Here is a 22918-nt window from a genome sequence, read left to right as displayed (position 1 = left end):
GGTTTAATATCCTGACCTAGTGAGAGATACATGGAGGATGTTTAATACCCTGACCTAGTGAGATATACATGGAGGAGGTTTAGTACCCTGACCTAGTGAGAGATACATGGAGGATGTTTAATACTCTGACCTAGTGAGATATACATGGAGGAGGTTTAATACCCTGACCTAGTGAGATATACATGGAGGAGGCTTAATACCCTGACCTAGTGAGATATACATGGAGGAGGTTTAATATCCTGACCTAGTGAGATATACATGGAGGAGGTTTAATATCCTGACCTAGTGAAGTCGCTCTGGATAAGAGCGTCTGCTAAATGACTTAAATGTAAATGTAAATATACATGGAGGAGGTTTAATACCCTGACCTAGTGAGAGATACATGGAGGATGTTTAATACCCTGACCTAGTGAGAGATACATGGAGGAGGTTTAATATCCTTACCTAGTGATAGATACATGGAGGTTTAATATCCTGACCTAGTGAGATATACATGGAGGATGTTTAATATCCTGACCTAGTGAGAGATATATGGAGGATGTTTAATACCCTGACCTAGTGAGAGATACATGGAGGAGGTTTAATACCCTGACCTAGTGAGAGATACATGGAGGTTTAATACCCTGACCTAGTGAGAGATACATGGAGGAGGTTTAATACCCTGACCTAGTGAGATATACATGGAGGAGGTTTAATACCCTGACCTAGTGAGATATACATGGAGAATTAATACCCTGACCTAGTGAGAGATACATGGAGGAGGTTTAATACCCTGACCTAGTGAGATATACATGGAGGAGGTTTAATACCCTGACCTAGTGAGATATACATGGAGAATTAATACCCTGACCTAGTGAGAGATACATGGAGGAGGTTTAATACCCTGACCTAGTGAGAGATACATGGAGGAGGTTTAATATCCTGACCTAGTGAAGTCGCTCTGGATAAGAGCGTCTGCTAAATGACTTAAATGTAAATGTAAATATACATGGAGGAGGTTTAATATCCTGACCTAGTGAGAGATACATGGAGGATGTTTAATACCCTGACCTAGTGAGATATACATGGAGGAGGTTTAGTACCCTGACCTAGTGAGAGATACATGGAGGATGTTTAATACTCTGACCTAGTGAGATATACATGGAGGAGGTTTAATACCCTGACCTAGTGAGATATACATGGAGGAGGCTTAATACCCTGACCTAGTGAGATATACATGGAGGAGGTTTAATATCCTGACCTAGTGAGATATACATGGAGGAGGTTTAATATCCTGACCTAGTGAAGTCGCTCTGGATAAGAGCGTCTGCTAAATGACTTAAATGTAAATGTAAATATACATGGAGGAGGTTTAATATCCTGACCTGGTGAGAGATACATGGAGGATGTTTAATACCCTGACCTAGTGAGAGATACATGGAGGATGTTTAATACCCTGACCTAGTGAGAGATACATGGAGGAGGTTTAATACACTGACCTAGTGAGATATACATGGAGGAGGTTTAATACCCTGACCTAGTGAGAGATACATGGAGGAGGTTTAATACCCTGACCTAGTGAGAGATACATGGAGGAGGTTTAATACCCTGACCTAGTGAGAGATACATGGAGGAGGTTTAATACCCTGACCTAGTGAGAGATACATGGAGGTTTAATACCCTGACCTAGTGAGAGATACATGGAGGAGGTTTAATACCCTGACCTAGTGAGAGATACATGGAGGTTTAATATCCTGACCTAGTGAGAGATACATGGAGGTTTAATACCCTGACCTAGTGAGAGATACATGGAGGAGGTTTAATACCCTGACCTAGTGAGAGATACATGGAGGTTTAATACCCTGACCTAGTGAGAGATACATGGAGGAGGTTTAATACCCTAACCTAGTGAGAGATACATGGAGGAGGTTTAATACCCTGACCTAGTGAGAGATACATGGAGGATGTTTAATATCCTGACCTAGTGAGAGATACATGGAGGAGGTTTAATATCCTGACCTAGTGAGAGATACATGGAGGAGGTTTAATACCCTGACCTAGTGAGAGATACATGGAGGTTTAATACCCTGACCTAGTGAGAGATACATGGAGGAGGTTTAATACCCTGACCTAGTGAGAGATACATGGAGGTTTAATATCCTGACCTAGTGAGAGATACATGAAGGAGGTTTAATACCCTGACCTAGTGAGAGATACATGGAGGTTTAATACCCTGACCTAGTGAGAGATACATGGAGGAGGTTTAATACCCTGACCTAGTGAGAGATACATGGAGGAGGTTTAATATCCTGACCTAGTGAAGTCGCTCTGGATAAGAGCGTCTGCTAAATGACTTAAATGTAAATGTAAATATACATGGAGGAGGTTTAATATCCTGACCTAGTGAGAGATACATGGAGGATGTTTAATACCCTGACCTAGTGAGATATACATGGAGGAGGTTTAGTACCCTGACCTAGTGAGAGATACATGGAGGATGTTTAATACTCTGACCTAGTGAGATATACATGGAGGAGGTTTAATACCCTGACCTAGTGAGATATACATGGAGGAGGCTTAATACCCTGACCTAGTGAGAGATACATGGAGGAGGTTTAATACCCTGACCTAGTGAGAGATACATGGAGGTTTAATACCCTGACCTAGTGAGAGATACATGGAGGAGGTTTAATACCCTGACCTAGTGAGAGATACATGGAGGTTTAATACCCTGACCTAGTGAGAGATACATGGAGGAGGTTTAATACCCTGACCTAGTGAGAGATACATGGAGGAGGTTTAATATCCTGACCTAGTGAAGTCGCTCTGGATAAGAGCGTCTGCTAAATGACTTAAATGTAAATGTAAATATACATGGAGGAGGTTTAATATCCTGACCTAGTGAGAGATACATGGAGGATGTTTAATACCCTGACCTAGTGAGATATACATGGAGGAGGTTTAGTACCCTGACCTAGTGAGAGATACATGGAGGATGTTTAATACTCTGACCTAGTGAGATATACATGGAGGAGGTTTAATACCCTGACCTAGTGAGATATACATGGAGGAGGCTTAATACCCTGACCTAGTGAGATATACATGGAGGAGGTTTAATATCCTGAACTAGTGAGATATACATGGAGGAGGTTTAATATCCTGACCTAGTGAAGTCGCTCTGGATAAGAGCGTCTGCTAAATGACTTAAATGTAAATGTAAATATACATGGAGGAGGTTTAATATCCTGACCTGGTGAGAGATACATGGAGGATGTTTAATACCCTGACCTAGTGAGAGATACATGGAGGATGTTTAATACCCTGACCTAGTGAGAGATACATGGAGGAGGTTTAATACCCTGACCTAGTGAGATATACATGGAGGAGGTTTAATACCCTGACCTAGTGAGAGATACATGGAGGAGGTTTAATACCCTGACCTAGTGAGAGATACATGGAGGAGGTTTAATACCCTGACCTAGTGAGAGATACATGGAGGAGGTTTAATACCCTGACCTAGTGAGAGATACATGGAGGTTTAATACCCTGACCTAGTGAGAGATACATGGAGGAGGTTTAATACCCTGACCTAGTGAGAGATACATGGAGGTTTAATATCCTGACCTAGTGAGAGATACATGGAGGTTTAATACCCTGACCTAGTGAGAGATACATGGAGGAGGTTTAATACCCTGACCTAGTGAGAGATACATGGAGGTTTAATACCCTGACCTAGTGAGAGATACATGGAGGAGGTTTAATACCCTGACCTAGTGAGAGATACATGGAGGAGGTTTAATACCCTGACCTAGTGAGATATACATGGAGGAGGTTTAATATCCTGACCTAGTGAGAGATACATGGAGGATGTTTAATACCCTGACCTAGTGAGATATACATGGAGGACGTTTAATACCCTGACCTAGTGAAGTCGCTCTGGATAAGAGCGTCTGCTAAATGACTTAAATGTAAATGTAAATATACATGGAGGAGGTTTAATATCCTGACCTAGTGAGAGATACATGGAGGATGTTTAATACCCTGACCTAGTGAGATATACATGGAGGAGGTTTAATATCCTGACCTAGTGAGAGATACATGGAGGATGTTTAATACCCTGACCTAGTGAGATATACATGGAGGAGGTTTAATACCCTGACCTAGTGAGAGATACATGGAGGAGGCTTAATACCCTGACCTAGTGAGATATACATGGAGGAGGTTTAATATCCTGACCTAGTGAGATATACATGGAGGAGGTTTAATATCCTGACCTAGTGAAGTCGCTCTGGATAAGAGCGTCTGCTAAATGACTTAAATGTAAATGTAAATATACATGGAGGATGTTTAATACCCTGACCTAGTGAGAGATACATGGAGGAGGTTTAATACCCTGACCTAGTGAGATATACATGGAGGAGGTTTAATCAAGCTAGTCGTCTTGACTACTTCCTTATGTCATTCTCGCTGGCATCAAAAGTGTTGATAGGGGACAGAATGTGGTTAGACCATCAAATAATTGGCATGTACACTACTGTTACAGAATTATATTGGAACATGAATCAAAACCTATTGGATGACAACTTGTTTTTAAACAAGACAGAATCATTAATAAAATACTTTTTACGACGTAACATAGGTAAAGCAGATCCCCTTATTGTGTGGGGCACTTTTAAATGTGCCTTTAGAGGCAATGAAATTCAGTATTCATTTATAAAATAAAAGCGATTTAGGTCACAAGAGTCCATCTTAACAAAGGAAATTGAAGGACTAACAGAACAGACAGGTGGCAATAAAAACTACCTTAGATGGACATAATAAGTTAGAGGAAAAACCAAATGAAATGGAGGAACTTATTCTAGAAAGATCCAGTGTAATATAGTATAAAAATAAAGCAAACTGGATGGAATATGGCGAAAAATGCCCACAAATAGTAAACAACAAAAAAAATCATCTTCAACATAGAAATGCTACCAAAAATAATTTACTGAAACTTGTTACAAATGATGGAGTCACCAAATTATATTTTGAAAGAGGAAGTAGAGTACTTTAAGAATATGTTTTCGTTTCAGTTTCCTCATTCTTCACTAACTGAAGTTAATTGTCAGGATTTTTTTTCTTTGAATAATGTAAAATGAACAGCTGCACAGAAAGACTCATGTGAAAGTTACAAATTACAGAGGAGGAACTTCTTGATGCCATTAAAGCATTTTACTCTGGGTAAACTCCTGGGCTGGATGGTATACCAGTTGAGGTATTATCAAATATTTTCTGATGTACTCAGAGGACCGCTTTTAGCATGTTTTAACCACTCCTATGTAAATGGTACATTATGAGACACTCAACAAGAAGTACTGATTTACTATTACTGAAACGGGACCCAGGTAGTAAATATAAAGATCCAGTCCAATTAAAACATTGAAGGGTCATTACACTTCAGTGTTGTGATGCAAAAATTCAAGCAAAATGCATAGCGCATACAATTCAAAAGGTATTGTCGGATATCAGACAGGTTTTTAACAAGGACGATACACTGGAGATAATATAAGACAAGTACTAGAAACAACAGAATACTATGACAAATCTGGGAAACCAGGTCTGGTTTGTTTTCATAGCCAACTTTGAAAAGGCTTTTGATAAAGTATGACTGGAATTTATATATAAATGTCACGCCCTGGCCATAGAGAGGCTTTTATTCTCTATTTTGGTTAGGCCAGGGTGTGACTAGGGTGGGCATTCTATGTTCATTTTCTAGGGTTTGTATTTCTTTGTTGTTTGGCCGGGTGTGGTTCAATCAGAGGCAGCTGTCTATCATTGTCTCTGATTGAGAACCATACTTAGGTAGCCATTTTCCCACTGGGTTTTTGTGGGTAGTTGTTTTCTGTTTTGTGTCTTTCTGCACCACTGTTTTGGTTTTTTGTTCATTCTCTTTGTTATTTTTGTTAATCAGTGTTCAGTTCCAATAATAAAGATGAATAATAATAATAATAATATATGCCATTTAGCAGACGCTTTTATCCAAAGCGACTTATGAACACGTACCACGCTGCACCTTGGTCCTCCACTCCTTCCAACAGCCGTTACAATAAATGCCTGGAAAATTATAATTTTGGAGAATCTCTCATACAATGAGTTAAAGTTATGTGTAGTAACCCTAGGTGTAAAATAGGAAATAATGGATACTTCACAGAAAGTATTAAACTGCGAAGAGGAGAGAAACAAGGATGTCCACTATCGGCATATCTATTTATTATGTCCATTAAAATGTTAGCTGTTAAAATCAGATCCAACCATAATATTAAGGGGTAAGAAATCCAGGGCTTAAAAACAAAGGCATCATTGTACACTGATGATTCATGGAGGATCTATATAATTGATCTAACCTCTATGGATTACAACCGAATTATAATAAGTGTACCATATTATAAATTGGATCTTTAAAAAATACAACTTTTACATTACCGTGTAGTTCACCAATAAAATGGTCTGACAGTGAAGTGGACATACTAGATCTTCATATCCAAAAAGAAAGAAATTATCTCACTACAATACATTTTTTATAGAAAGTTAGAAAAATGTAATAAGGTCTTGCAAACATGGAAAGGAAAATACCTGTCTATTTGTGGAAAAATCACCCTGAAAATCACCCCGAAAATGCACCCTTTAGTCATATCCCAGTGTCCCGATTCACATGACTGTAAGTCGCTTTGGATAAAAGCGTCTGCTAAATGGCATATATTATTATTATTATTATTATTATCTTGTTTTGTAATTATATGAGATTTTTCTTTTTTACATTTTATTTAAAATGGCAAGCCAGACAAAATTATAAATATTATGGTTAAACTCAAATAAACTAATTTATTTAAAATATATATATATATTTTTGGAAACAATATTTGAAAACGATATAATCTTTGTAAATTCTATCATAAATAGGACACATAGAACACATGCAGCTAACAAAATGTATGAAAAAGTCTGCTCAATCCAGAATTGCAAAATTGCAGCATTTCTCCAAAAATGGAAGAGGTAAGTTGAAGGGGGGGAGGTAAGGAACTTGCCTGTTGGCCCGGCATTAAAGAACAAAACTGGTTAAAGAAAATTATGATAAATTAAAAACAATACCAGTTTCATATCAGGACCAAATAAATGACAGCTGTGCCATACAGGTTGCAAAATAGTTGGGAAGAGTTTCGATGTCCATGGCTTTATGAACTGATACACAAAACAACATTGGATTATTTTAAAATTCTTGTACAAAATTATTGTAATCAATAGAATGTTATATACAGTTGAAGTCGGAAGTTTACATACACTCAAGTTGGAGTCATTAAAACTCATTTTTCAACCGTTCCACAAATTTCCTGTTAACAAACTATAGTTTTGGCAAGTCGGTTAGGACATCTACTTTGTGCATGACACAAGTAATTTTTCCAACAATTGTTTACAGACAATTATTTCACCTATAATTCACTGTATCACAATTCCAGTGGGTTAGAAGTTAACATACACGAAGTTGACTGTGCCTTTAAACAGCTTGGAAAATTGCAGAAAATGATGTCATGTCTTTAGAAGCTTCTGATAGGCTAATTGACATAATTTCAGGTAATTGGAGGTGTACCTGTGGATGTATTTCAAGGCCTACCTTCAAGCTCGGTGCCTCTTTGCTTGACATCATGGGGAAATCAAAAGAAATCAGCCAAGACCTCAGAATTTTTTTGTAGACCTCTACAAGTCTGGTTCATCCTTGGGAGCAATTTCAAAATGCCTGAAGGTACCACGTTCATCTGTACAAACAATAGTATGCAAGCATAAACATCATGGGACCATGCGGCCGTCATACCGCTCAGGAAGGAGACGCGTTCTGTCTCCTAGAAATGAAGGTACTTTGGTGCAAAAAGTGCCAATCAATCTCAGAACAACAGCAAAGAACCTTGTATACATTCTGGAGGAAACAGGTGCAAAAGTATCTATATCCACAGTAAAACGAATCCTATATTGACATGACCTGAAAGGCCGCTTAGCAAGGAAGAAGCCACTGCTCCAAAACCACCATAAACAAGCCAGACTACGGTTTGCAACTGCACATGGGGACAAAGATCGCACTTTTTGGAGAAATATCCCAGGTCTGATGAAACAAAAATATAACTGTTTGGCCATGATGACCATCGTTATGTTTGGAGGAAAAAGGGGGAGGCTTGCATGCTGAAGGACACCATCCCAAACGTGAAGAATGGGTGTGGCAGCATCATGTTGTGGGGGTGCTTTGCTGCAGGAGGGACTGGTGCAATTCACAAAATAGATGGCTTCATAAGGCAGGAAAATTATGTGGATATATTGAAGCAACATCACAAGACATCAATCAGGAAGTTAAAGCTTGGTCGCAAATGGGTCTTCCAAATGGACAATGACCCCAAGCATACTTCCAAAGTTGTGGCAAAATGGCTGAAGGACAACAAAGTCAAGAAAAACGGAGTTAAAATGTATTTGGTTAAGGTGTATGTAAACTTCCAACTTCAACTGTATATTGGGGATTCAGCAAATAGCACTGCTGTGTGATTTGAAATGTGAAAAAAAATGTATCTTTAATTTACAATCTGTAGAAACTATGAGAGTAAAAAGGTTCGGGAACTTTTGTGAAACATCCAAGCACAGTTATATAATATAGTAATATATGGCAAGTAGAAACTGGTTGGTGTTCACATTTCAAGTGTTTCCTTTCAAATGGTATCATTAATATGTCACATCCTTGCTACAGGTCCTGAGCTACAGGGCCGTTAGCTTTGGATATGTCATTTTAGGCCTTAAATTGGTGAAAAAAAGGGTCCGATCCTTATAACAAGTGACATCAATAAGGGATGATCATGGCTCTCACCTTGGATTCACCAAGGTCAGTTTATGTCACAGATAGAGCAGGTGTTCCTAATGTTTTGTACACTCAGTGTATAAATAGTAAAAAGGGACAGGTCCCAAAATCGACCCCTGCGGGACACCTTTAGAAATATTGAGGTCACTTGACACCATCAGAAAGCACTGCGTCCTGTCTGACAGACAGTCCCCAAACCACCAAAATCAACCCCTGCGCGACACCTTTAGAAATATTGAGGTCACTTGACACCATCAGAAAGCATTGCGTCCTGTCTGACAGACAGTCCCAAAACCACCAAAATCGGCCACTACGAAGGGCTCCATTTGGGATGCAGCCTGTGCGTTTGGATTGGACTCCATTTTGAGGTCCCTGTCTGATGCTTTGAGGCAGGACATTTGTATTTTATTTGGGATATACTGCTCCCAAGACAGCAGCTTCTCTTCCTCTGGTCCAGCTAAATCAAGGCAGTTATAAAAACATTTTTAAACGTAACAATACATTCATAACTGATTTCACAATATATTAAGTGTGTTCCCTCAGGCCTCTACTCTACTACCACATATCTACAATATATTAAGTGTGTGCCCTCAGGCCTCTACTCTACTACCACATATCTACAATATATTAAGTGTGTTCCCTCAGGCCTCTACTCTACTACCACATATCTACAATATATTAAGTGTGTGCCCTCAGGCCTCTACTCTACTACCACATATCTACAGTATATTAAGTGTGTGCCCTCAGGCCTCTACTCTACTACCACATATCTACAGTATATTAAGTGTGTGCCCTCAGGCCTCTACTCTACTACCACATATCTACAATATATTAAGTGTGTGCCCTCAGGCCTCTACTCTACTACCACATATCTACAGTATATTAAGTGTGTGCCCTCAGGCCTCTACTCTCTACTACCACACTATATCTACAATATATTAAGTGTGTTCCCTCAGGCCTCTACTCTACTACCACATATCTACAATATATTAAGTGTGTGCCCTCAGGCCTCTACTCTACTACCACATATCTACAATATATTAAGTGTGTGCCCTCAGGCCTCTACTCTACTACCACATATCTACAATATATTAAGTGTGTTCCCTCAGGCCTCTACTCTACTACCACATATCTACAATATATTAAGTGTGTGCCCTCAGGCCTCTACTCTACTACCACATATCTACAGTACAACATCCACGTGAACATGTGTGTATAGTGTATATTTTATCGTGTGTGTGTTTACATTTGTCTGTATCTATGTTTGTGTTGCTTTACAGTCCCCATTGTTCTATAAGGTGTATTTAATCTGTTGTTTAAAATCTGATTCTACTGTTTGCATCAGTTACTTGATGTGGAATAGAGTTCCATGTAGTCATGGCTCTATGTAGTACTGTTCACCTCCCATAGTCTGTTCTGGATTTGGGGACTTTGAAGAGACCTCTGGTGGCATGTCTTGTGGGGTAAATTAGTCTCAGGTGATGGACTCTCTCTCTCTCTCTCTCTCTCTCTCTCTCTCTCTCTCTCTCTCTCTCTCTCTCTCTCTCTCTCTCTCTCTCTCTCTCTCTCTCTCTCTCTCTCTCTCTCTCTCTCTCTCTCTCTCTCTCTCTCTCTCTCTCTCTCTCTCTCTCTCTCTCTCTCTCTCTCTCTCTCTCTCTCTCTCTCTCTCTCTCTCTCTCTCTCTCTCTCAAACAAAGGCCAGTGCTTACGTTGTACCTCAGTCTCCCTCACACACACACACGGCCACACACACACAGAAACACGGCCACAGACAGGCGGGCAGGGGAAGATAGACTACAGCTGTGTCCCAAATTGTACCCTACTCCCTGTGTAGTATACTACTTTTGAACAGGGCGCCTATTCCCATAGGGTGCCATTTGGGATGCAGATTAAAGCAGCCAGGGTCACACCAACTCGCTAATATGCAGTTACCTAGAAATGAACAAGCTGGGACGCCACACACATGCGTGGATAATCACACACTAAAACATATCATTCATATACCTATACCACTTTTCCAAATATTAGGAACCATAGCAACCCTAGTACAGATGAAAAGCTACAACAGGGATTTACTAGGAACCATAGCAACCCTAGTACTGTTGAAAAGATATAAAAGGGATTTACTAGGAACCATAGCAACCCTAGTACAGCTGAAAAGCTACAGCAGGGATTTTACTAGGAACCATAGCAACCCTGGTACTGTTGAAAAGATATAACAGGGATTTACTAGGAGCCATAGCAACCCTAGTACTGTTGAAAAGATATAACAGGGATTTACAACAGGCACATATAACCAGTCTACAACCAAAGAAAATGATGATTAAGCCAATGCTCAGTGACAAACTCAGTGACAGAACACTGCAACTAAAGAGGTTCTGGAACACTGCAACTAAAGAGGTTCTGGAACACTGCAACTAAAGAGGTTCTGGAACACTGCAACTAAAGAGGTTCTGGAACACTGCAACTAAAGAGGTTCTGGAACACTGCAAATAAAGAGGTTCTGGAAAACTGCAACTGCAAAAAGAGGTTCTGGAAAACTGCAACTAAAGAGGTTCTGGAATACTGCAACTAAAGAGGTTCTGGAACACTGCAACTAAAGAGGTTCTGGAACACTGCAACTAAAGAGGTTCTGGTATACTGCAACTAAAGAGGTTCTGGAACACTGCAATTAAAGAGGTTCGGGAACACTGCAACTAAAGAGGTTCTGGAACACTGCAACTAAAGAGGTTCTGGAACACTGCAAATAAAGAGGTTCTGGAACAGAACAGGACACAAAGCTAATCAGGACCTTGTAGATCACTCTGACTGTCTGTGTGTTACATAAGGATACATGTATTGTACCTCTCTGTCTAATGACTGATACACATAGCTAGAGCAGTAAAACAATACCATTCACTTCAGGCACATACACTCACTAGCCTGTTTATTAGGTACAACAATCTACTACAGGGTTGGAACCCCCCCCCCCCCTTTGCTTTCAGAACAGCCTGAATTCTTTGGGGCATTTCGATGGCATCACGCAGTTGCTGCAGATTAGATGGCGGTACATGCATGCTGTGAACAGCCATTCCAACTCATCCCATTATGCTCTATTGGGTTGAGGTCTGGTGCCTGACCAGGCCCCTCGAGTAAACTTAACTCGCTGGGGTGCCCACTGGATCCGCTTCTAGTTGATAGGAGTGGAACCTGGTGTGGTTGTCTGCTGCAAAAGCACATCCATGACACTGTGAAAAGTCCAATTTCTACTTAAAATATCAAAAGGATGCAAAAGATACTCATTTCCTGGAATGACCCATCAGTGAAACCAGTTAAAGCACTCATTTCCTGGAATGACCCATCAGTGAAACCAGTTAAAGCACTAATTTCCTGGAATGACCCATCAGTGAAACCAGTTAAAGGACTAATTTCCTGGAATGACCCATCAGTGAAACCAGTTAAAGGACTCATTTCCTGGAATGACCCATCAGTGAAACCAGTTAAAGGACTCATTTCCTGGAATGACCCATCAGTGAAACCAGTTAAAGCACTCATTTCCTGGAATGACCCATCAGTGAAACCAGTTAAAGCACTCATTTCCTGGAATGACCCATCAGTGAAACCAGTTAAAGCACTCATTTCCTGGAATGACCCATCAGTGAAACCAGTTAAAGGACTCATTTCCTGGACTGACCCATCAGTGAAACCAGTTAAAGGACTCATTTCCTGGAATGACCCATCAGTGAAACCAGTTAAAGGACTCATTTCCTGGAATGACCCATCAGTGAAACCAGTTAAAGGACTCATTTCCTGGAATGACCCATCAGTGAAACCAGTTAAAGGACTCATTTCCTGGAATGACCCATCAGTGAAACCAGTTAAAGCACTCATTTCCTGGAATGACCCATCAGTGAAACCAGTTAAAGGACTCATTTCCTGGAATGACCCATCAGTGAAACCAGTTAAAGCACTCATTTCCTGGAATGACCCTCACTCATCAATCCTCTTTTTGGCATTCACGGAATGACAAATGGCACCCTATTCCCTACATAGTGCACTACCTTATTCTTTCTTTTTTACCAGAACCCATATAACCTGTAGCTCTATAGTTGTTGTACTGCTAATCCAATGGTGTTTCCTTTCATTTCTGCAGAGCCAAATCTCAGCCTGCCAAATGGCACTCTATCCCCTACATAAAGCCCTACGGGCCCTGGTCAAACGTAGTGTTTTATATAGGGAATAGGGTGCCATTTGTATTTCATGTAACAACCTCAGGAGAGAAACTGGAGTTCTGCCTCCAAGGTAGTCTCTCTAAGTACATGCCAACATTTTTTAAACCTTTATTTAACTAGGCAAGTCAGTTAAGAACAAATTCTTCTTTTCAATGACGGCCTAGGAATAGTGGGTTAACTGCCTGTTCAGGGGCAGAACGACAGCTCGGGGGTTTGAACTTGCAACCTTCCGGTTACTAGGCTACCCTGCCGCCCCAGGGCACACTTATGGTGAAAAGTAGTGCACTATATAGGGAATAAGTGTGCCATTTGACTCTGAGTCAGACTGGCTGAGATAACATAGTACCCAGCTGCATAATGAGAGGATATTTCTTCGGGGAAGAGACATGGGAATGAGGTTTGGGCCCTCTGTGTGCAATATGACAGTGAAGGTGCCATTGGTGCAACGTGCATCCAGGCGATTATAGCAAACAGAGAAATGGAGTATATTAGAGCGATATCATAGGTGTGGTTAAGTCTCTGCCATACAACGATTCCCAGTAGCAGCTTCGATGCAGTTTCACAGATTCATTGAATGACACAGCTTCCAAGAAAGCAATTGCAACTCTCGAGTCCAGAGTCGGCAAATCTGTACCACTTTGCAAAGGTTGACTGTAGGTAGTGGCCCAATAAGATGCATTTGTGGGGCAGAGTGACCTGCTATTGAATGATTGGGCCATCACCCACTCGCCTATCCCCACTATTCTCACGATTCAAACCTCCACTCCCCCATCAGTCACTCTAAACACATTTCGGTGAGAGACTCAAAATGATTAATGATTCACCAAACCTATCAGATCCACTTACTGCTACAGCCCTTGGTGAGAGTGAGTGATGGCTCCAATCACGAGGCTTGCTGGAGGTCAAAATGGCTCATAATAATGGCTGGAATGGAGTGAATGGAATGGTATCAAACACGGAAACCATTTATGCCGTTTCAGCCATTACTACAGTACGAGCACGTCCTCCCCAATTAACGTGCCACCAACCTCCTGTGCTCTCAACACACTGGGGGGGGGGGGGGGCAGTTTATCCAGGATATCCGTGTAACAGTCTCAGCCTGTACACTGGGGGGACTAGCCTCAGCCTGTAACGGTGTGACCGTGGACCGTTTGGATTAGCCTTGTATCCAGGATATCCGCCTGTAACAGTTTGACTGTGGACCGCCTGTAACGGTGTGACCGTGGAGATTAGCCTCAGCCTGTAACGGTGTGACTGTGGACCGTTTAGACTAGCCTCAGCCTGTAACGGTGTGACCGTGGACCGTTTGGATTAGCCTCAGCCTGTAACGGTGTGACTGTGGACCGTTTAGACTAGCCTCAGCCTGTAACGGTGTGACCGTGGACCGTTTGGATTAGCCTCAGCCTGTAACGGTGTGACCGTGGACCGTTTAGACTAGCCTCAGCCTGTAACGGTGTGACCATGGACCTTTGAATCATTGGCCATTACCCCCACCTGTGGAGCTGTTGGTTGTAAGTTGTGAGTTGTCGTAACCAATCCACATCCAACACAACTAAACATAGTGCAGAACTTATCCTGTATTGTCGTGGCTAAAAGACTAGACAGAGCAACCCGAACATCGGCCATGCTCAGCAGGTGGCTGTCCTATCGCCTCTGACCACAGCACATCAACTGTCATTTTCTGTTCATATCCTGACCATCCTAAACCCAGCAGCTAAGCACAACCAAAGTTCTTGTCTTCGTCGTGGTTAAGAGCATTGGGTATTGAAGGGAAGAACGTCTCTGTGGTTAAGAGCATTGGGTATTGAAGGGAAGAACGTCTCTGTGGTTAAGAGCATTGGGTATTGAAGGGAAGAACGTCTCTGTGGTTAAGAGCATTGGGTATTGAAGGGAAGAACGTCTCTGTGGTTAAGAGCATTGGGTATTGAAGGGAAGAACGTCTGTGGTTAAGAGCATTGGGTATTGAAGGGAAGAACGTCTTGTGGTTAAGAGCATTGGGTATTGAAGGGAAGAACGTCTCTGTGGTTAAGAGCATTGGGTATTGAAGGGAAGAACGTCTCTGTGGTTAAGAGCATTGGGTATTGAAGGGAAGAACGTCTCTGTGGTTAAGAGCATTGGGTATTGAAGGGAAGAACGTCTGTGGTTAAGAGCATTGGGTATTGAAGGGAAGAACGCTCTCTGGTTAAGTGGTTAAGAGCATTGGGTATTGAAGGGAAGAACGTCTCTGTGGTTAAGAGCATTGGGTATTGAAGGGAAGAACGTCTCTGTGGTTAAGAGCATTGGGTATTGAAGGGAAGAACGTCTGGGTTAAGAGCATTGGGTATTGAAGGGAAGAACGAAGAGCATTGGGTATTGAAGGGAAGAACGTCTCTGTGGTTAAGAGCATTGGGTATTGAAGGGAAGAACGTCTCTGTGGTTAAGAGCATTGGGTATTGAAGGGAAGAACGTCTCTGTGGTTAAGAGCATTGGGTATTGAAGGGAAGAACGTCTCTGTGGTTAAGAGCATTGGGTATTGAAGGGAAGAACGTCTCTGTGGTTAAGAGCATTGGGTATTGAAGGGAAGAACGTCTCTGTGGTTAAGAGCATTGGGTATTGAAGGGAAGAACGTCTCTGTGGTTAAGAGCATTGGGTATTGAAGGGAAGAACGTCTCTGTGGTTAAGAGCATTGGGTATTGAAGGGAAGAACGTCTCTGTGGTTAAGAGCATTGGGTATTGAAGGGAAGAACGTCTCTGTGGTTAAAAGATTGGGAATTGAAGGGAAATACACTTCAACTAAAAACAGCACTGTCTTGTGGGAGTAGTATTAGTACATCATCAACTGACAGACAGTTCTTTACTGTTTATATTTTATTGTTTATTTACCCTTTTGCTTATTATTCATTTCACTTGCTTTGCTAATGTAAACATGTGTTTTCCGTGCCAATAAAGCCCTTAAAATGTAATGTAATTGAGATAGAGAAACAAAGACAGAAACAGGAGAGGCAGACACAGACGGAGACAGGGCCAGTGAGTTGTGGCAGTATTAATCGTCAATTGATGCGATTTAACTTCTTAGCTAGCTGCTGATGCTTTCAGTTGCCAGGCAACGCTGAGGTGGCTGACTGCGGTTTAAAGAGACAGAGACCTTTAAACCAGGAGCTGCAGCTGGGGCTTTGCTTCCTGTCTCACTGACTCACATGCAGGTTTCTTTCTGTGTTTAAAGGTCTAATGTATTAATGTATACACAAACCCTATAGTACATTTCAGGTGACACAGGTTATAAATGACAAACAATTACATTACATTGCATTCTGGGTAGTGTACACCATCAATGCATTGATTTTCAATAGGGAACAGAAGGAGAATATACAATGTACATCAGACAAACTGGATCCCCAGTAATAATAGTCACGTTTCTAGGCGGTGGTCAGGTTATCAGGAGCGATAGGTAATCAATACACATTCCTCACATCTGTCGTTCGATCAGTTCAGACGAGGACAGATTGACCAAGCTAAGGGAACTCCCAATACTGCAGGTCGGGAACTTATCTCACCAAAATAATCAAAGCGTTGCCTCTCCTCGTACCCTGTCTGCATCCCAAATGGCATGTCATTCCCTATGGCACTCTGCCTCTGGGCCCTGGGGAAAAGCACTCTGCCTCTGGGCCCTGGGAAAAGCACTCTGCCTCTGGGCCCTGGGGAAAAGCACTCTGCCTCTGGGCCCTGGGGAAAAGCACTCTGCCTCTGGGCCCTGGGGAAAAGCACTCTGCCTCTGGGCCCTGGGGAAAAGCACTCTGCCTCTGGGCCCTGGGGAAAAGCACTCTGCCTCTGGGCCCTGGGGAAAAGCACTCTGCCTCTGGGCCCTGGGGAAAAGCACTCTGCCTCTGGGCCCTGGGGAAAAGCACTCTGCCTCTGGGCCCTGGTGAAAAGCACTCTGCCTCTGGGCCCTGGGGAAAAGCACTCTGCCTCTGGGCTCTGGGGAAAAGCACTCTGCCTCTGGGCCCTGGGGAAAAGCACTCTGCCTCTGGGCCCTGGGGAAAAGCACTCTGCCTCTGGGCCCTGGGGAAAAGCACTCTGCCTCTGGGCCCTGGGGAAAAGCACTCCTCTGGGCCCTGGGGAAAAGCACTCTGCCTCTGGGCCCTGGGGAAAAGCACTCTGCCTCTGGGCCCTGGGGAAAAGCACTCTGCCTCTGGGCCCTGGGGAAAAGCACTCTGCCTCTGGGCCCTGGGGAAAAGCACTCTGCCTCTGGGCCCTGGGGAAAAGCACTCTGCCTCTGGGCCCTGGGGAAAAGCACTCTGCCTCTGGGCCCTGGGAAAAGCACTCTGCCTCTGGGCCCTGGGAAAAGCACTCTGCCTCTGGGCCCTGGGGAAAAGCACTCTGCCTCTGGGCCCTGGGGAAAAGCACTCTGCCTCTGGGCCCTGGGGAAAAGCACTCTGCCTCTGGGCCCTGGGGAAAAGCACTCTGCCTCTGGGCCCTGGGGAAAAGCACTCTGCCTCTGGGCCCTGGGGAAAAGCACTCTGCCTCTGGGCCCTGGGGAAAAAAGCACTCTGCCTCTGGGGTGAAAAGCCCTGCCTCTGGGGGGAAAAGCACTCTGCCTCTGGGCCCTGGGGAAAAGCACTCTGCCTCTGGGCCCTGGGGAAAAGCACTCTGCCTCTGGGCCCTGGGGAAAAGCACTCTGCCTCTGGGCCCTGGGGAAAAGCACTCTGGGGCCCTGGGGAAAAGCACTCTGCCTCTGGGCCCTGGGGAAAAGCACTCTGCCTCTGGGCCCTGCCTCTGGGAAAAAGCACTCTGCCTCTGGGCCCTGGGGAAAAGCACTCTGCCTCTGGGCCCTGGGGAAAAGCACTCTGCCTCTGGGCCCTGGGGAAAAGCACTCTGCCTCTGGGCCCTGGGGAAAAGCACTCTGCCTCTGGGCCCTCTGCCTCTGGGCCCTGGGGAAAAGCACTCTGCCTCTGGGCCCTGGTGAAAAGCACTCTGCCTCTGGGCCCTGGTGAAAAGCACTCTGCCTCTGGGCCCTGGGGAAAAGCACTCTGCCTCTGGGCCCTGGGGAAAAGTAATACACTATACAGTGGAACGGATTCAGACTTTTCCCACATTTTCTTACGTTACAGCTTATTCTCAAATGGATTAAAAGAAAAAAATGACCCTCAATCTACACACAACATTCCATAATGACAAAGCATAAACAATTTTCACATTTTTTTTGCTTAAAAAAAAAACTGAAATATGACATTTACATAAGTATTCAGAACCTTTACTCAGGACTTTGTTGAAGCAGCGTTGGCAGCGATTACAGCCTTGAGTCTTCTTGGGTAGGATTTGATATGATGATGCTACAAACCCTCCCTGACCAAGGCCCTTCTCCCCCAACTGCTCAGTTTGGTCAGGCAGCCATCTCTAGGAAGAGTCTTGGTGGTTCCAAACTTCTTCCATTTTAGAATGATGGAGGCCACTGTGTTATTTGGGACCTTCAATGCTGCAGAAATGTTTTGGTACCCTTCCCCAGATCTGTGCCTTGACACAATCCTGTCTCAGAGCTCTACGCACAATTCCTTCGACCTCATGACTTGGTTTTTGCTCTGACTTGCACTGTCAACAGGGTGTGTGCTAGTGATTCACCGATATGACATTTTTGGCCAATACCGATATCTGATAGTTTCCTTGGCAAAAAAAAACAATACCGATATACGATATTTTGAATTTTAGTGGCCTTTTAATCATTCTAGTACAATTAAACAGTTAACACACACACACACACGGCCACAGTGGTCAGGCATCACTACAATCCTTGGTTCAAATCCAGGATGTTTCTCTTTCGGCCATGATTGGGAGTCCTATAGGGTGGAGCACAATTGGCCCAGCGTCGCCCGGGTTTGACCGGGGTAGGCCATCATTGTAAACTGACTTGTCTTGTTAAATAAAGGTTACAGACACACACACACACACACACCACACTGACCATTATTTATTTTGTTGGCAATTATGTCCCCATTACCAGTAAAACATCATCAAAACCTATTTATTTCACTTACTTGCTGTGCTGTTTCGTTGTTCATTTGTTCAGTCATTTCATTCCAAACCAGGATTTCTATGGAACGCCGTTTTGTGTCTTACTGTGTCAAAAAAATATACTATTTAACACTATTTGACGTGCCAATTAAGCTTGTTGACCAATCAGGACCTGAATATGACATAATAATGTAACGCGTTCATGCATTTTTTAACGTAGTTATTACACACTGATTACACTATCACTCGTATTTCATATGTCACGATTCAACGATAAGTATGCAACGATGCTGGTAAAGTTGTCTTGCGCACCTACAGTGCTGGTCATTAAAAAAAAGCTAGCTAACGTAAACTCGTACATCGCCTTGGTCCGAACAATTGCCCTTATTTTAGCGCCACAAAAAAACGTAACACTTATATATATATATATATATGCCATTTAGCAGACGCTTTTATCCAAAGCGACTTACAGTCATGTGTGCATACATTCTATATTGGTCCCGGGATCGCCCACTAAACAAGCGCCATGCTCTAACTGAGCTTCCAGATCAACTGTAATGTCAATACCATTGTAAAGCACAATTTCTCCCCTTTCCAACAGAATCAATTATATGACCTAAAAAAATGTTAATACATTTTAGAATAAGCTACAAAGTGACCAGTCTGTCTGGCCAACACAATCTGTAGGCTACACAGTGACCAGTCTGTCTGGCCAACACAATCTGTAGGCTACACAGTGACCAGTCTGTCTGGCCAACACAATCTGTAGGCTACAAAACACAATCTGTGTGACCAGTCTGTCTGACCAACACAATCTGTAGGCTACACACAAATCTGTCTACAGTGTCTGGCCAACACAATCTGTAGGCTACACAGTGACCAGTCTGTCTGGCCAACAATCTGTGACCAGTCTGTCTGGCCAACACAATCTGTAGGCTACACAGTGACCAGTCTGTCTGGCCAACACAATCTGTAGGCTACACAGTGACCAGTCTGTCTGGCCAACACAATCTGTAGGCTACAAAGTGACCAGTCTGTCTGGCCAACACAATCTGTAGGCTACACAGTGACCAGTCTGTCTGGCCAACACAATCTGTAGGCTACACAGTGACCAGTAACACAATCTGTAGGCTACACAGTGACCAGTCTGTCTGGCCAACACAATCTGTAGGCTACACAGTGACCAGTCTGTCTGGCCAACACAATCTGTAGGCTACACAGTGACCAGTCTGTCTGGCCAACACAATCTGTAGGCTACACAGTGACCAGTCTGTCTGGCCAACACAGTGACCAGTCTGTCTGGCCAACACAATCTGTTGACCAGTCTGTCTCTGTACACAGTGACCAGTCTGTCTGGCCAATACAATCCAGTCTGTCTGGCTCTGTAGGCTACAAAGTGACCAGTCTGTCTGGCCAATACAATCGTTAGGCTACACAGTGACCAGTCTGTCTGGCCAATACAATCGTTAGGCTACACAGTGACCAGTCTGTCTGGCCAATACAATCGTTAGGCTACACAGTGACCAGTCTGTCTGGCCAACACAATCTGTAGGCTACACAGTGACCAGTCTGTCTGGCCAATACAATCTGTAGGCACAGGACCAGTCTGTCTGGGCTACAATGACCAGTCTGTCTGGCCAATACAATCGTTAGGCTACACAGTGACCAGTCTGTCTGGCCAACACAATCTGTAGGCTACACAGTGACCAGTCTGTCTGGCCAATACAATCGTTAGGCTACAAAGTGACCAGTCTGTCTGGCCAATACAATCGTTAGGCTTCACAGTGACCAGTCTGTCTGGCCAATACAATCGTTAGGCTACACAGAAGGAGAGACTTCCACAAGATTGTCTTCATCGGTGTCAATGAATGAACTCAACAAAACAAACTTCTACGTAACGTTTTCTCGAACACAGATCAAGCCTAGTACTTTGAAACTTTGAAAGTGCCCGGAAAACTCTCCGCACCGGTGCATGTAATCCTATACATAGGCAGTCATATGGCATCACTGCATCATTACAGACATCGGCACACATTCCTCAAACAAGCTAGTGTTATCATCAACAGGAAGCATTATTAACCATTCATCTATGCCATTTATTTGATTTCTAAACACCAGTGAATATAACCAGGAGGCAACGTTCAAAGACTAGAGCCCAGAGCACCATGCTGCTGTCACCAAGTCCCTGTGTCTGAGTGTGAGTCCCAGTACCCCCACAGGTACATCACACAGTCCTTTCGCTGACCGCCTGGTCTGTGTGTTGGGAAGCTGTTCTAACAGTCTTGTGTCTCTGTTTTAATGTATTCACGGCATCACAGATGTTATGATCGTTCTATTCTTCACACGTCATTATGTCAAGTCAAATGTTATATATTTTTTATTTTACCTTTATTTAACAAGACAAGTCCGTTAAGAACACATTATTATATGGCAGGGGACACAATCTGATGTGTTTAGTACACAGAATAATGTTTCACTGTGATTTATGCCAAACTACTACATATTGGGGCGGCAGCGTAGCCTAGTGGTTAGAGCATTGGACTAGTAACCGAAAGGTTGCGAGTTCGAATCCCCGAGCTGACAAGATACAAATCTGTCGTTCTGCCCCTGAACAAGGCAGTTAACCCACTGTTCCTAGGCCTTCATTGAAAATAAGAATTGGCTTGCCTGGTTAAATAAAGGTTTTTAAAAAATAATGAAATTAAATGACTAATTGCAATCAAATACTTTGTGGTCAAGTCTTCTTATTCCATGTATTTCAGCTTGAGTACTTAATTCATGTACAACATGAAGAGGGTATCATTAGCGTATAAAACACATTTAAAAAAAAAACAATTTCAGGTCATTTTTATGTTAATTCTGATTTGTTAATTGCAGACAATAAGCTACTTTTCATGATATCCCTATCAGAATTACATAGAACACTTTGAAACCAGTGGCACGCTGCGAGCTGTTTGGTAGACACCCCCAGTGGCACGCTGCGAGTTGTTTGGTAGACACCCCCAGTGACACGCTGCGAGCTGTTTGGTAGACACCCCCAGTGACACGCTGCTAGCTGTTTGGTAGACACACCCAGTGACACACTGCTAGCTGTTTGGTAGACACCCCCAGTGACACACTGCGAGCTGTTTGGTAGACACCTCCAGTGACACACTGCTAGCTGTTTGGTAGACACCCCCAGTGACACACTGCTAGCTGTTTGGTAGACACCCCCAGTGACACGCTGCTAGCTGTTTGGTAGACACCCCCAGTGACACACTGCTAGCTGTTTGGTAGACACCCCCAGTGACACACTGCGAGCTGTTTGGTAGACACCTCCAGTGACACACTGCTAGCTGTTTGGTAGACACCCCCAGTGGCACACTGCGAGCTGTTTGGTAGACACCCCCAGTGGCACACTGCTAGCTGTTTGGTAGACACCCCCAGTGACACACTGCGAGCTGTTTGGTAGACACCCCCAGTGGCACACTGCGAGCTGTTTGGTAGACACCCCCAGTGGCACACTGCTAGCTGTTTGGTAGACACCCCCAGTGACACACTGCTAGCTGTTTGGTAGACACCCCCAGTGACACACTGCTAGCTGTTTGGTAGACACCCCCAGTGACACACTGCGAGCTGTTTGGTAGACACCCCCAGTGACACACTGCTAGCTGTTTGGTAGACACCCCCAGTGACACGCTGCGAGCTGTTTGGTAGACACCCCCAGTGACACACTGCTAGCTGATTGGTAGACACCTCTGTATTGTAAAACATGTATTTCCAACCAACAATCTCTGACATTCACATTAATAGTTCCAACTGACCATCCAGTTTTTAAACCGAGGGCAAATGATGAAATATACAATTATGCTTTTTTTGGGGCTCAGTGACCGTG

The 22918-nt window shown here is 43.4% G+C and overlaps 1 protein-coding gene across 3 annotated transcripts in view; it reads right to left on the bottom strand.

Moving 5' to 3' along the window:
• Nucleotides 1-22918, bottom strand: part of LOC123992488 (small G protein signaling modulator 2-like) — a 210185-nt gene that overhangs the window by 185954 nt on the left and 1313 nt on the right. The gene's annotated exons all lie outside the window — the stretch shown is intronic.

This window comes from Oncorhynchus gorbuscha, linkage group LG13, assembly GCF_021184085.1.
Source record: "Oncorhynchus gorbuscha isolate QuinsamMale2020 ecotype Even-year linkage group LG13, OgorEven_v1.0, whole genome shotgun sequence".
Taxonomy (NCBI): Eukaryota; Metazoa; Chordata; class Actinopteri; order Salmoniformes; family Salmonidae; genus Oncorhynchus; species Oncorhynchus gorbuscha.
This window is presented reverse-complemented; position numbering and strand designations above follow the sequence as displayed.